Genomic DNA, 15,755 nt, shown 5'->3' on the forward strand with positions numbered 1-15,755 from the left:
CTTCAAACTGATTTTGGCTTTCCAAGTGAAGCTCTTGAAGATCTTTTGTACGTGCGACTTATGATCAAGAAAGAATACCCATGTAAATCTGTAAAAATCATCAACAATGAATAAAACATAAGAATTTCCACCGAGGCTCTTGTAAGCATTGGGACCAAAAAGATCCATGTGAACCAGCTCGAGTGGCCTTCTTGTAGTCATGATGTTCTTCACGGGATGACTTCCACCAATTTTCTTTCCTGCTTGACAAGAACTACAAAGTCTATATTTTTCAAAGATAACATCTCTAACACTAAGAATATGATCACCTTTCATAGGCCCTTCAAGGTTATGCATACCTACATGTCCTAACCTTCTTTGCCATAACCAACGTATAGAAGATTTTGCAATAAGACATGTACGGGGTTTGAATTTTTTAGTGAAATCGACAATGTTCGAATGGGCGTAGATCTAGTTCATGTCCGAATGGGCGTAGATCACCCCCTCTCTTGTTCTTGTACTCATAAGTTAGCCACTCAAATAAATGCTTAGTGCTTGATGCAGCCTCACCACTTAACCATGCCTCGCCCATTAAGCTTTGCTAGTCTTGATACCTTTGAAAATGAGATTGTCGAATCCATGTGGCTCATAGATTACTACAACAAGAACTTCAAGTACAGGTAAATCGATACTTTGACGTGAGCATGATGATTGTTCTATTTGGAGTTCCTTCTTGTTCTTCTTATTCTTCTTATTCTTCTTCTTCTTCATTGATCGAGGATGGGTTCCACGCCGGCAACCTGGGATAGCAAGGATGGACTTTGTTTTTGTCGTTCGATTTCATCCGTAGTCAGACCCTGCTCTTCTTAATGGTGCTTGGATGTACGTTTGTATTGAGATGGTCAGGATTAGCTTGTGGCGAGTGTAAGCCAATTCCATATACTCATCTCTTCTTTACATGTACTTGTAACGTTATCCATTCTTGAAAATGACAAGATGCACTTCTATCCCCGTTGAGGCCCTCATCCCAAAATTAGGATAGGATCGCATCTTGGGCATTACACTATGCCATTCTTGAAATTCTATCTACAATAAGAAATATGCAGTTCCTCCCCTTCTTTGATCGACCTAAAAAAGTGCATAGATGTATCCTCCCAAGGAATACTAGGTATAGGCAAAGGTATATATAAACCATGAGGATTGAGTCGTGACTTAGCTTTTTGACATGTAGTGCAGCGAGCAACAAAATTCTCAACATCCCGTCTAATATTCGGCCAAAAGAAATGTGTAGAAAGGACACCCTTTGTCTTCTTCACTCCAAAGAGTCCCATTAATCATCCTCCATGAGCCTCCTACAACAACAAGAGATGAACAGAGCTATCTGGAATTCATAACTTGTTATCTCGGAACACAAATTTATCATTAATGACGAATATGGTATATGTTCTCCCTGCTTTACAATTCTGCAACACATCTTTAAATTCATTATCTTGCAAATATTGATCTTTGATGGTCTCCAAACTAAATATTTTAACGTCAAGTTGTAAAAGCATAGTATAACAATGAGATAATGCATCAGGAATAACATTTTCATTTCCCTTCTTGTGTTTAATGACATAAGGGAAAGTTTCAATGAATCCAACCAATTTAGCATGTCTACAGTTCAATTTTGCTTCACTTTTAATGTATTTTAAAGATTCATGATTAGAATGTATAACAAAGTCTATAGTCCATAAATAAAGTTGCCATGTTTCCAATGTCCAAACGAGAGAAAATAATTTCTTATCATAAGTAGAATAATTTAGACCATGCCCACTCAATTTTTTGGAAAAAGTATGCAACAAGTTTACCATCTTGTGCTAACACACCTCCTAATACAATTACACTAGCATCACATTCAATCTCAAAAGTTTTATTAAAATCACAAAGTTGGTGTAGTGGAGCATGTGTTAACTTATCTTTCAATACCGTGAAGGCTTATTCCTGTGCGGTACCCCAAGAAAAAGGCACATCCTTCAATGTAAGGTCATTGAGAAGTGATTCAATGGTGCTGAAATCTCTCACAAAAAGCTTATGGAAATGAGCGAGGCCAAGAAAACACGTCACTTGTGTGACCGTTTTGGGCTGCAACCAACTCTCAATAGCTTCAATATTGGCTTTATCAACTTCAATTCTTTGTGGAGTAATAACATAGCCAAGAAAAGATACTCGACCGATGCAAAAGGTGCACTACCAAGGTTACCAAACAAATGTGCATCATGTAGAGCAATAAATATAGGACGTAAATGTTCTAAGTGTTCGTCCAAAGATCTACTATTAATCAATATATCATTAGAATAGACTACCACAAATCATCCAATAAAAGCACGTAAAACCTTGTTAATTAATCTCACAAAAGAACTAAGTGCATTAGTTAACCGAAAATGCATGACTAACCACTCATGTAATGCAAACTTAGTTTTAGATGCTATTTTACATTCATCTCCCAATTTCATACGAATTTGATTGTATCCACTACAAAAATCAACTTTGGAGAAAATTGTAGAGCATATCATCTAGCCTAGGAATAGGATGACGATAACAAATAGTAATATTCTTAATGCCCCTACAATCAACACACATACGTGATGTAACATCCTTTTTTAGCAGTAGAATAATAAGAACAGTGCAAGGACGTAGGGATTCTCGTATATAACCTTTGTCGAGCAGTTGATATACTTGACGCATAATCTCCTTCATATCCTCTGGATTGGTATGGTATGGCGCATGGTTGGGTAGCGATGCACCGAGAATTAATTCAATCTCATGCTCAATCACTCTAATAGGTGGTAATCTTAGTGGCACGTCTTGTCGAAAGACATCACCGAACTCCTAGAAAAGTTTAATGACAGTAGGAGGCACAAAGGGAGGCATGTCCTCAAATGAAAATATTACCTCTTTGCACACAAAGGCATAGAAAACAGATGTAGTAAACTTGAGGTCCTTAATATCAGATTTAGTAGCAAGTAAACATCCAATCTTCAATTTATTTTAGATGCAACACTAGATGATGGTTATTAGGCCTATTGTGTTTCTCAAATTCTTTTGCCGCAATCTGATTTTCACTCTTATTTAGCTCCTTTTTGCTTTTCTAGCTCTAGCAATGTATTTCATAATATGTCCAGGAGACATAGGAAACAAAGTTATATTTCGATCCTTGTGAACAAGAGTATACTGATTTGTCCTACCATGGTGTGCAGAATTTTTATCAACTCGCCATGGTCTACCAAGTAAAACAGAGCATGCTTGCATGGGTACAACATACAGTCAATATAATCATAATATGTAGCAATGCTAAAATGGACATGAACGGTACGTGTCACCTTAACATTGCCTCTGCTTTTGAACCATTGGATGTAATAAGGATGATGAAGTGGTATGGTGGTGAGAGACAACTTCTCCACAATCTCTATGCTAGCCAAGTTGTTGCAACTCCCTCCATCCTTGATGATGTGAACAAAATGTTCCTTCACAACTCCTTTTGTATGGAACAAATTATGCCTCTGATTTTTCTTACCCTGTGTTACGTGCAGACCCAAAACACGTTGAGAAACTAAACTTTCATACCTGTCGACATAAGCAACAACAATGTATTGTTTCGCTTGTTCAGTAGCATCTACACCATGTTCTTCACTTGCAATAAGAGCTAGAGTCTCCTCATCATAATCACTAGCAGAGTCATATCCACCATCCTCAGTAACAATCATCACACGGTTGGATGGGCAGTCTCTCGCAGAGTGACCTCCACCCTGGCAACGATGACATATAACCTCATGTGTTCGCTGTCGTGGTAAGTCTAGGAGCCAACACAAATAGGTGGTTGGTTGGATTGGGTTGATCGGGAATGAGAGATAAGGGTTTACCCAGGTTTGGCTACTCCGATGGAGGTAAAAACATATGTCATGGTTTTGGTGTTATCTCCATTACAAGGGTGCGAAATCGCGAGCATAGCTCTCAGGGATTTCTAACTTGTCCCCTCTACCTCACGGGCTCTTATTTATATATAGGTTGAGGCCCTGAGATTACAACAGAGTACTGGTCATATTAAAACCCATCACTTATTCTAGTTCCTACTCATCTTGTGATCCAAACAGGAAAGCTTCTTGTGTCTTTTGCTTGAGCCAGCCTGCCACGTGATGGGCCATGATACTGCCTCCCCTATCGAGCTGCCTCTTGGGCCTTTGCACCTAAGGGTCTTTGCAACCCAAATGGTAGCCTTGTCGGGTTGCTCCCAGGTCCCCAACGTCAGCTCCTAGTTTAATTTGGAATCATCCATGTTAAACTCCATCTGAAAAGGAAAAACACCACAAACATAAAGGCTAAATCAAATTTAATCCTTGATACGACATTTCTCTTCTTCTTGAGAGAGCGATGTCCGGGTTAATATTCTGCCTTGTTTTCTTCCTTGTTTAGGACTTTGTGTTTTGTTAGACACTTTTATCATGACGTTCTCATGTCATAATGACAAATAATTTTTATTAGTTTTCAAATCCAGCGGGGCGAAAACATCCAGGCATCCTTCCAGCCACAAATTACTCTGACCATTCCATTTACTGCGTCGCTTTGGGCTCCTGTCTTATGATAAATAGATCCAAGGCCATCTTCCCCCCTCGGATTCATTTTTTACTTCTTCTTCTTCCTCTCATCTCCACTGCCACCCTCGAGCTTGCAAGTGCCCCTCGTTCACAAGTGAGTTAGTCCTTGCGTCGCCGTCACCGGAGATCATCTTCACCACCAACGGACTTTTCTCGGAATGCGGTCGCCACGAAATGTCCTCTCCACCAAGCTCTGTATATAAGTCCTCATTAATCCCCTAGGCCATTGTTGTTCTTCATAGTTCATCATCAGTTCATCAATACTCACTGTATATCTTAGTTGTCGATCAATGGCTTTAGTAGCTCTTTGTTAATAGTACACAATTTTCCTCCGCTATACTCCCATGATATTTGCATATCCATAACAATTTTCTATGAGATCATGTAGATGCTCTGCTTTCGGCTATTCCACTGGTCCTTTTAGGGCATATATTTTTCCCTTTTCTTGTAATTTCTTGATTTGTTTACCCCTTTCTTTTGTGGAAAGTAATTTTGCATGTAAATTGTGCTAAGTCCCGTCGACATGTACTTTATCATGTAACCAACTTAACTCGTAACTCAGTTTCTTTTGAGCGGCTTAACTCTTAGATCAGCCTTCCAACTTACCCGGTTATTCCATTACTTTCTAATACACCGGTTCATCTAGACATTCCGGATTGTTTTTGTGTTTGCTTGTAGTGTTGCTACAAGAGTCGCAATGGCCCCCAAGACTAGCAAAGCTATCGGTTCGGTCAGGTCTAGAGTACCAGTGCTTACTTTGGAAGACCTCACACGCCAAGGGATTTGCGAGCTCAAGAGGAAATCGAATAGCGAGTCCTTGAAGAAGAAGCTACTTCGCAACCCGAACAGGTAGAACCTTGCATTTTTTTCTTATCATTTGCTTAGCGGTTTTTGGCCGTCCGGGTAAGAATAGTTCAGAGATGTACTGCATTTCTTCCAGCTTAGGCCCCAAGACATTTGTCCCAATTCCATGTCTAATATTTGTCAATTTCAAGTTCTTTGTGAGGTGTATCTCCAAATCGAACCTACTCTCACTCTCTTTAGGAAGTTCTTCTATATCAACCACCAAATTGAGATGTAGAATGGTCCGAGCATAGAAGTTGGTGGGATTTTGATTCAGAAAAGAAAGAATAGTGCTTTTCCTGAATTAATGGAGGTGAGTCATCCTAAAGGTTGGAACGTCACTTGGTTTTGCTATAAGGACACTTCTCTAGCAGGTCAGAATCGTCTGCCTGGTTACATACCGGATGGGCTCAATGCCACAAGAGAATTTCCGGGTTCGCCAAGTGAGGGTGAGCAGAAACTATTGGCACCCACACTCCTGAGGCTGAAGGCTTTAACTACTCATGGTCTCACCGGGATTGACCGAATCTGGTGTTGGATAAACTGAAGAATTCAACCCCTTAGTTTAAGGGGTTATTTGATGTGCAATTATATTGGAGAAGAAAAGGACGCCCAATGCTTCAGCAAGGAAGTCTTGTCCGAAAATGAAATCAACAAAGCTAGTAAGAAAATGTTTGGCGACTCAAAAGAGAAGTGCAGTGTGACCGGCTTAGCCCCATTCTACGGGGACAACCCGGTTTCGCTTGTAGGCGCCTTTCTGAACTTGTCTACTTCCTTTATCAGAATTTGTTTCATCATTTCTCTTAAGTGTCCGCCTTGTGCTATTTCTGCATGCCAATTCTGAGTTTTGGAGATCTAGGTCCAGGACCCTTCTTCCTCCTCCTCCTGGTTAAGTCGATGACCCTTCGCATGAAGCCGCCTTCGGAGGAGAATACGAGGTAGAACTTGACTCACTTGGACGTCTCTTTGTTGAACTTGGTAATGCTTCTTCTTCTTAGGGCAATACTGAGATTAGTTAAGCTCGCGATGTTGAGGTAATTTCAATCTCCTCCAACTCTTTAGAAACATATGTTATGAAGAGGACAAGGCGAGCCTTCAGAAAAATTTAGTTTCGGACGCAGCTGCTTGTTTAGATCCACATTTCCTTTTGAAGCAAACTCAACCATGCTGCTCAATCGAAGCATAAGACCCAGAGTAGCTCCGGGGAACTGTGTGTCGGCTTACCTCTCGAGTCGGCCGCTCACAGACAATGCTTTGAGGTGCCACATAGCCCAACTGCTTCTCATCCTCAAGTCGGTCTATTTAAACAATGTCTTAGTCCATCTAATTCACTTTATGAGGAGGCACCACGTTCCTTTGGCGAGTCAACAGCAACACAACTTCTGGCTTTCACCATCAATCATGGGTAAGCTTTTATATTGAAGTCGGCTTCATTGACTATGCCAGCACTTGTCATTTTTTTACTTGATAAACTAGTTTTATGACTTGTAAAGCCAAAGCTTTCCCTGGGAAAAGGTAGGTCAATCTTCTTACACTCCTGGGGATTGCACCTGTCAAATTGCTCTAATAGTTGAAGTGGCGGCTCAAGTCGAGCCGTCTGTTTAGAATCCGCGAGAATCGGGCACTAAGCTGGTTCTTGATGTGGAGATGGCCCATGCTGAAGAACCAGCTATCATGGAGATGGTAGGTGATAACCAAGGCACACCTAATGAGCAGGTAGTTCAACCTCCTAGTAATCCTCATTCTTCCAGCCATGTGCCTCATGTGGATGATGCTGCTCCATCAGCTGCCATGGACAACACAAAAGTGGTTGTTGTAGGAGAAGCCTTTAAAGCTCTGGCACATCATATGTTTTGGCAAATATTGTGATCAAGGATGAGTCGGCTAATTTGGAGAAGGGATAAGCCAAGCTGGAGCTTCCAAATCTTGATGAGCTGGATTTCAATGGGTTATACCAGCAATATGTGACCCGACTATCCAAGAGCCTAGACATGGAAATGAATTGGGTCAACACCATGAGGACTAAATATGAAGTTAACTTCTTATTTTGTATCATCTATAATATATCTTGTTGCCTTAAGGTCCAGATTAGTACAATAAGTAGTAAGCTGGGTCTTGTAATAATTTCTTAAGACCGAGCCGTAGTCCCCAAGGATAGGGTTATTATGATAATAATAAGCACGTACTTATTGAATTTATTAAAGTTAAAATTGCCAGTCATAGCCCCCAAGGGCCGTCTTATCTTGTCGATATAGCGAGGTGTTTCTCTCACATAATCATTTGTCACCTCTAAACTGCAAAACCAGATCCGTAGCCCCCAAGGCTGGCTCATCTCTGTAAGATAGCCGGACCTTGCTATAATTTAGGAAAAAGTGACTTGCTGTCACACCCTGTTTTCACCTCACTTTGTCTTTCTTTCAAAATTTGGTATAAATCAAAAAAAATTAAGTCAATGCCATGAGTGACCTAATTTTCATTGTTGTATGTGTGCGTGTTAGTGGATCTCTAAAACAGTTTTTATAAAACATTATTTCCATACAAATCTTTTGTAATCACTTTGGTAAACCAAAATCTTGCTTCTGGGTTTGCACTACAAGTCCTTGAATTTAAGGGCGTGCCTTCACCCAAAGATTGTATTTTGATTCTAATATTAGTATAACTCTTCAAAACCATAAAATGATTATTTTTAAAGTCATTTTCCTATTTTACTTGTATGTCTTTTTGTAAGTTCAGAAATGGTATTTCTGGGTGAAAAAAATATTTTTGTACCTTAGAAAAATCTGAGAAATTTGGGAATACTCAAAGGACATATATTTTCCGTACATAAGAGTTTCAACACCTAGTCCTGTTCAAAATATTTGAGAAAACCTTTGAAAATCAATTCTGTCTGTTTTGATCTTTTGAAATATTTCAAAAGGAAATATTTTCAATAAATTACAATGAAATAATAGCATGCCCGACATGCCATATTTGGTGATCATGCCAAGTTTCACCTCCATGCAAGGCGATTTGGCGCACAAAATATTTCATAAACCCTTTCTGTCGAGAACCAAGTTGGAGCAACTCTAAATTGCCAAGTTTGTCTAATTGGTCTCAAACTTTGCAGGAGTACCCCAAATAAGGAGATCATGCCAAGATTTGGATTTGTGGGAATTGATTTGCTCACATCTTCTCACAAGAATGCAGGTCTACCCATTTTTGGGTATTTTCAAGTTTACATTGTCAAACTTGTCATTTGGAGCTCAAATTTGGTAGATCCTCCTAATTATAACCAAAACCAAATCCTGTTAACTCTCAATGTATTTGGAGGAGGATAACTTCCCTAAACATGCATCAAACACCTTCTGCCAAATTTGAAAAACAACATCTAGGGCCCACCACACTTACTCCCATCGCTCCAAACTCATGTCAGAGATTATGTATGCCCCTCCAGAACTGCAAACGAGAGGCCCAACACTGGTTCAATGAGAGGGAGCCAAAATCTCCATTTTAGCTCCTGAATCAAGGCTGACAGCACCACTATCCCTCTCTCCCCTTGGCCAGCTTGTTTCTTCTCGGTTCTTAGCATCCAAGGAGCATGTACCCCATCTCCCAGACACCCAGGCACGACCAAGACGTGCCAGAGCACGCCATCATGTTGTGGCATGCCAAAGGTGTGCTTTGGATGCGCTACAGGGCGCACCCGTCCCCAGGGGACCAACGTCGGCCAGTTGTTGCCTCCACACGTTGCCACTCTTCGACCACCCCCACGACTAAGTCCAGTCGATCGTCGGGCCCCTTTTCTCCACCTCTCCTCTGCCCCTGGCGACGCGAACCCGCGTGTGCCCGAAGCGGCTAGAAGAGCCCCGCCACCTCGACTCGCCAAGAGACTGCACCCGTTTCTCCAAAGGATGTTGCACGGTCCTAAACCGTGTCCGCAATACCACGACTTTGCTCTCGAGCTCTCTCTCCATCTCCTGCCGCCACAGCAGAACTACCGGCGCACTACCATTCGCTGACTTGTCGCCCACCTATTTAAAGGCTCCCCTCCACTCCCCCGCCCCACCAGAACCTCCCTCTCCTCTCCAATCCACAATCCCGAGCACCCCCTTGAGCTAAGAGAGCCCCGTACTCGAGATCGACCGAGGCGACGCCGCTTCGGGGTTGCGTCGATCTTGGGCTATAGGCACGCTCCCGAACCGCAAAGACGTCCTGAACCTTCTCCACCACTCCCCCGTCCTTCTCCCCGCTCGGGGCACCATTTCCTTCACCTTCCCGAACGTCATCCACCGCGGATATATCATCACCGGCGACTCGGGCCATCTTCGTCGACCCCTCGACCCCCACCTGGTAGGTGGGTCCATTTCTGTGGTCACCTCGCCTCAAGAACCCTGGAGCCGCCGCCGGTGAGCCGGCTCTCTCCTCTGTCTAGAGGAATAAGACGACCCTGACAGGAGGACGCCACCAGTCGACGAACTCTCTCTCCCCATCTCTCTCCTCTCTTTCGCTGGCCGTAGGGGCCCGCACGTCAGGTTCGATCCTGACGGAGCGCGCGTGCCTGGCTGGCCGGTTGGCCCGCTGGCCGGCCTAGCTGCTGGCCGAGCCAGGCCAGTAAGCTAGACCTTTTTCCTTTAATTTAAATTCTGGTTTTTAAAAATAAATCCATAGGATTAATTTCCTATCAAAAACTAAATATTTTTCCACCATAATTCTTCAAAAACTATTTAGTATTTAACAGTACTATTTGTGATTTTTTTATGAAAACTTTTATGCACAAGTTTATTTTAAAACCAACTTTTAGTATTTTTAAATCCTGTTAAAAGACAATAAAACTAATTTTTCATTCGAAAATCAGAAACATATACTTTTATAGAGAGGGTAACATTTTTGATGTGAGTTTGTACTCTTTTTTTGGTTCTGGTCCTTATTATTATTATTATTGCTATTACGACGATAGATCACACGTTTGACGAAGGACTTCGACCCGAAGATCTCGAAGCCCCGGATACCTAGCTAATCAAGGCAAGCAGCCCTCTGACCATGTTTGAGAAAATATTTATGCATACCATGTTGAATACTTTATTCTAATGCATATGATCATGATTTATCTATACACCCTCGGTATAGTGTTACCGATGGCTCCTCCGGAGAACTTGCATTTGAGCATGACCTTACCATCTATGAGGGTCACACTCACAAAAGTTGACAAGTAGATAGTAGTGCTATGCATATGGTAAGCATACGCATGGTGATGGTAACAAAATGGTGATATCAATGGTTTTTAGAAAACCCCGTCGGGTGCCACTAATGCCCGAGGGTGATGGTGTTGAGCTGGATGACCACTTGAGAAAGAAGTGGTGTACCGGAAAGGTTTTGGGCGAGTGGTTTCGGAAATGGGATTAGGTTTAAGATTTGTCGACCGTCCCAACCTTACATGTGTGACCACAATACCATTTTATGGGACGGGGCTTTGTTGTTTACTCTGATTGTGCTAGCAAACAGCCCGCATTACTAGTGGCGGGAGAGATATGGTCACTCTCGTGACGGGGTCGTGCCAGGTAGGGCGACTATGCCGTTTTTCCGTGTTCCAGGCACACCGTTGGTCCCTGCATCGATGATATGGTATAGAATTCGTGCTCGTAAGACGTACATCATGTGGGCTGGGTACCAATCGGGTGAACTCTTTGTCTAGTGTCGTCAGGGGAAAGGCATTGATCGGGTACTTACCTCGTGTATGTTATACCATGAGTCGTGGATGACATGGAAGTTTCCCAGATCTCATGGGTATAGCCTGCAACCTCTGCAGAGTGTAAAACTATTCAAATAGCCGTGTCCACGGTCAAGGAAATTTGGGTTGTGTGATACGTCTCCAACGTATCTATAATTTTTGATTGTTCCATGCTATTATATTATCAACTTGGGATGTCTGATATGCATTTATATGCCATTTTATATCATTTTTGGGACTAACCTATTAACTCAGTGCCTAGTGCCAGTTTCTATTTTTTCTGTGTTTTTAGCCTTTTTCAGAAAAGAATATTAAACGGAGTCCAAACGGAATAAAACCCGCGGGATGATTTTTTCCATAACAGCAGATACCCAAAAGACTTGAGAACCAAGGCAGGAGGTCTTGTGGGAGGTCACGAGCCCCCTAGGCGCGCCCTAGGGGGCGCCAAGCAGGCTCATGGGCCCCCCTTGCCTCCTTTGCCCTACCTCTTTCGCCTATAAATTCCCAAAAATCCCGAAACCTCCAAAGAGCGCCACGAAAATACTTTTCCGCCACCGCAAGCTTCTGTCTCCGCGAGATCCCATATGGGGACCGTTCTGGGGCCCTGCCGGAGGGGGATTCGGACACGGAGGGCTTCTTCATCAACACCATTGCCCCTTCGATGATGCATTAGTAGTTCACCACAGACCTTCGGGTCCATAGCTAGTAGCTAGATGGCTTCTTCTCTCTCTTGGATCTTCAATACAAAGGTCTCCATGATCTTCATGGAGATCTATCCGATGTAAATTTATTTTGCGCTGTGTTTGTCGAGATCCGATGAATTGTGGATTTATGATCAGATTATCTATGAATATTATTTGAGTCTCCTCTGATTTCTTATATGCATGATTTCGTATCCATGTAATTCTCTTCGAGTTATGGGTTTCGTTTGGCCAACTTGATCTATAATTCTTGCGAAGGGAGAAGTGGTTGGTTGTGGGTTCATACCGTGCGGTGTCCTCACCTAGTGACAGAAGGGGTAGCGAGGCACGCGTCATGTTGTTGCCATCAAGGGTAAAAAGATGGGGTTTATGTCATATTGCATGAATTTATCCCTCTACATCATGTCATCTTGCTTAAGGCGTTACTCCGTTTGTTATGAACTTAATACACTAGTTGCATGCTGGATAGTGGTCGATGTGTGGAGTAATAGTAGTAGATGCAAACAGTATCGGTCTACTTGTCTCAGACGCGATGCCTATATGTATGATCATTGCCTTAGATATCGTCATGACTTTGCGCTATTCTATCAATTGCTCGACAGTAATTCGTTCACCCACCGTAATACTTGCTATCATGAGAGAATCCTCTAGTGAACACTATGGCCCCCGGGTATATTTTACACATCATATATTCAGCTCTACATACAAAAATACCAAAAATACCTTGTTGCACTTTTATCTATTTACCTTTCATCTCTGTCGGATCTTACCTTGCAAGTAATCGTGAAGGGATTGACAACCCCTTTATTGCGTTGGGTGCAAGATTGTTTGTTTTTGCGCAGGTTCATTGGTGCCTCATCTTGATACTTCTACTGGATTGATACCTTGGTTCTCAAACTGAGGCAAATACTTATTCCTACTTTGCTGCATCACCCTTTCCTCTTCAAGGGAAAAACGAACGCAAGCTCAGGAAGTAGCGAGAAGAATTTCTGGCGCCGTTGCCGGGGAGTATTCAAGTGAAGCATACCTACCAAGTAACTATCGCAAACTCATCTCTTGCATTTACATTATTTTCCTTTTGCCTCTCGTTTTCCTCTCCGACACTTCTAAAAAACAAAATTCACGAAAATATTTGCCTTTTTCGTTCGCCCTTTCTTTTGCTTGCTTTCTGTTTGCTTGTGTGGGTTAGTCTACTTATCCTTATGGCTGGCCCTATCGCTACGATCGTTACTCCTGAGAGCGAAGTTCCTAATTTTAAACAAAATGAGGGAGAAAACTTGAAAGATGCTTGGTATAGAATTTAAAATGCTCAGAATAGATCTACTCGTAAGCAATCTACTACCGTTCTACTTCGCAATTTTTATGTGGGTATTTCCCCTTGGAATAGGTATGTTCTCGGCACCATCGTAGGAGGAAATTTCTTGGGTAGCCACACCATTGACTCTTATGGTGTTTTAACAAATTTGGTAGTCTCACCCCCACTCATGGTTAATGGAACTACTTTAACTTTGGAACATGTGATGCGTAGGCTGGATATTATTGAAAATAAAGTTGCTACGATAGAACTCGTTGAAAATTTGGATAAGAAGATCCACAATCAAATCACTTAATATGGATCCAAGGTGGGAATGACTTTGAAAAACTTAAAGGAGAAGAAACCCATAGTTAACGAAAAACTAGATCATGATTCCGCTAGAATTGGCAAACTAGAGGATGTTATAACCAACTTGGGTTCCGCTTTTGCTGCTCTTCAGAACACTCCAAATTTTGCCCACAATAAGGCCACTAAGCTTGTTTACGTTCCTAAAAACAATGGTGAACCATATAGTAAGAGAGATGAAGATCTTAAAATGGTGAGTGTTCACCCTATGAGTTGTTTGAGCACTAAAGATGATGATACTTGATTCTATTGCCTTATGCCTAGCTAAGGGCGTTAAACGATAGCGCTCGTTGGGAGGCAACCCAATGAATAAATTTATTTTTGCTTTTCACTTTCTGTTTTGTTGAGTCCACACCATCATGATTCTGTTATGATTGTGTTTTTTATATTATAATTAGTGTTTGTGCCAAGTAGAACCTTTATGATTAGTTTTGGTGATAGTTGTTTAATCATGCTGAAAAAGACAGAAACTTTGTGCTCATGAAATTACTTTTAATTCCTATCCAGAAAGAGCTCTTGAGTTGATTCGTTTTTGCTGCTGATTGATATGCAAATTTCCCTAATTGTCATAATTTTTCAGAAATTTTGGGATAACAGAGGTATACGAAATATACAGATTGCTACAGACTGCCATGTTTTTGATAGTTTCTGTTTTTGTTGTGTTGATTACTTATTTTGATGAAACTATCGTTAGTATCGGGGGTACGAGCCATGGATAAGTGAGAATACAGTAATATAACATCAATCCAAATGGAAATCAAGTTTACTATAGTACCTAAAAAGTTGGTGGTTTGTTTTCTTATGCTAATGATATCACGAGTTTCTGTTTTAGTTTTGTGTTGTGAAGTTTTCAAGTTTTGGGTGATGTTCTTATGGACAATGGAATAAAGAGTGGAAAGAGCCTAAGCTTGGGGATGAAAAGTCATCCCAAGCCAAATTCAAGGACACCAAAAAGGCTAAGCTTGGAGGTTCCCCGGGAAGGCATCCCCTCTTTCGTCTTTAGTCCATCGGTAACGTTACTTGGAGCTATATTTTTATTTACCACATGATATGTGTTTTTCTTGGAGCGTCATGTATTATAGGAGTCTTTTCCTTTTGTTTTATCACAATCATCCTTGCTGCACACCTTTTTGTGAGGGACATGCACTCATCGTGAATTTGTTAGAATACTCAATGAGCTTCACTTATATCTTTTGAGCTAGATAATTTTGCTCTAGTGCTTCACCTAAATCTTTTTAGAGCACGGCGGTGTCACATTTTGTAGAAATAAAAACTCTCGATCTTCACTTATATTGTTTTGAGAGCTCTCTCTCTAAGTAACTTGGTAATTGGCGTGTGTTATGAAATTAGTCCTAAATATGATAGGCATCCAAAGAGGATATAATAAAAACTTTCATATTCAAGTGCATTGATTAGTAAGAGAAGTTTGATTCCTCACAATTAGTTTTTAGATATGGATATGGTAATATTAGAGTTATGTTAGTAGGGTGTTGTGAATCTAGAAATACTTGTGTTGAGGTTAGTGATTCCCGTAGCATGCACGTATGGTGAACCGCTATGTTAGGAAGTCGGAGCATAATTGATTTATTGATTGTCATCCTTTGTGTGGCGGTCGGGATCGCGCGATGGTTAACACCAACCAACCCTTCCCCTAGGAGTATGCGTTTAGCACTTTGTTTCGATTACTAATAAAACTTTCGCAATAAGTATATGAGTTCTTCATGACTAATGGCAGTCCATGGTATAGATGCACTCTCACCATCCACCATTGCTAGCCTCTCTAGTGTCGCGCAACTTCTGCCGGTGCACAAACCCACCATATGCCTTCCGCAAAAAACCACCATACCTACCTATTATGGCATTTTCATAGCCATTCCGAGAACTTCCACCGTTCCTCCTCATGACATGTGACATCACTTTGATATTGTCATTGCATGATTGTAAGATAGCTAGCGAGATGTTTCAACGTCATACACTAAGCTAGATCGTTGCACATCCTGGTACACTGCCGGAGGCATTTCATATAGAGCTATTATTGTTCTAAGTATTGAGTTGTAAGTAAATAAGAGTGTGATGATCATCATTATTAGAGCATTGTCCCATGTGAGGAAAAAAAGAGGCCAAAGATGCCCACCAAAAAAATGAAATGAAAAAAAAGGAGGCCAAAGAGCCCAAACAAAAAAATGATGAGAGAAAAAGAGAGAAGGGACAATGCTATCTTTTTCCACACT

The sequence above is a fragment of the Hordeum vulgare genome, chromosome 6H (assembly GCF_904849725.1).
Source record: "Hordeum vulgare subsp. vulgare chromosome 6H, MorexV3_pseudomolecules_assembly, whole genome shotgun sequence".
In the NCBI taxonomy this organism is placed as follows: Eukaryota; Viridiplantae; Streptophyta; class Magnoliopsida; order Poales; family Poaceae; genus Hordeum; species Hordeum vulgare.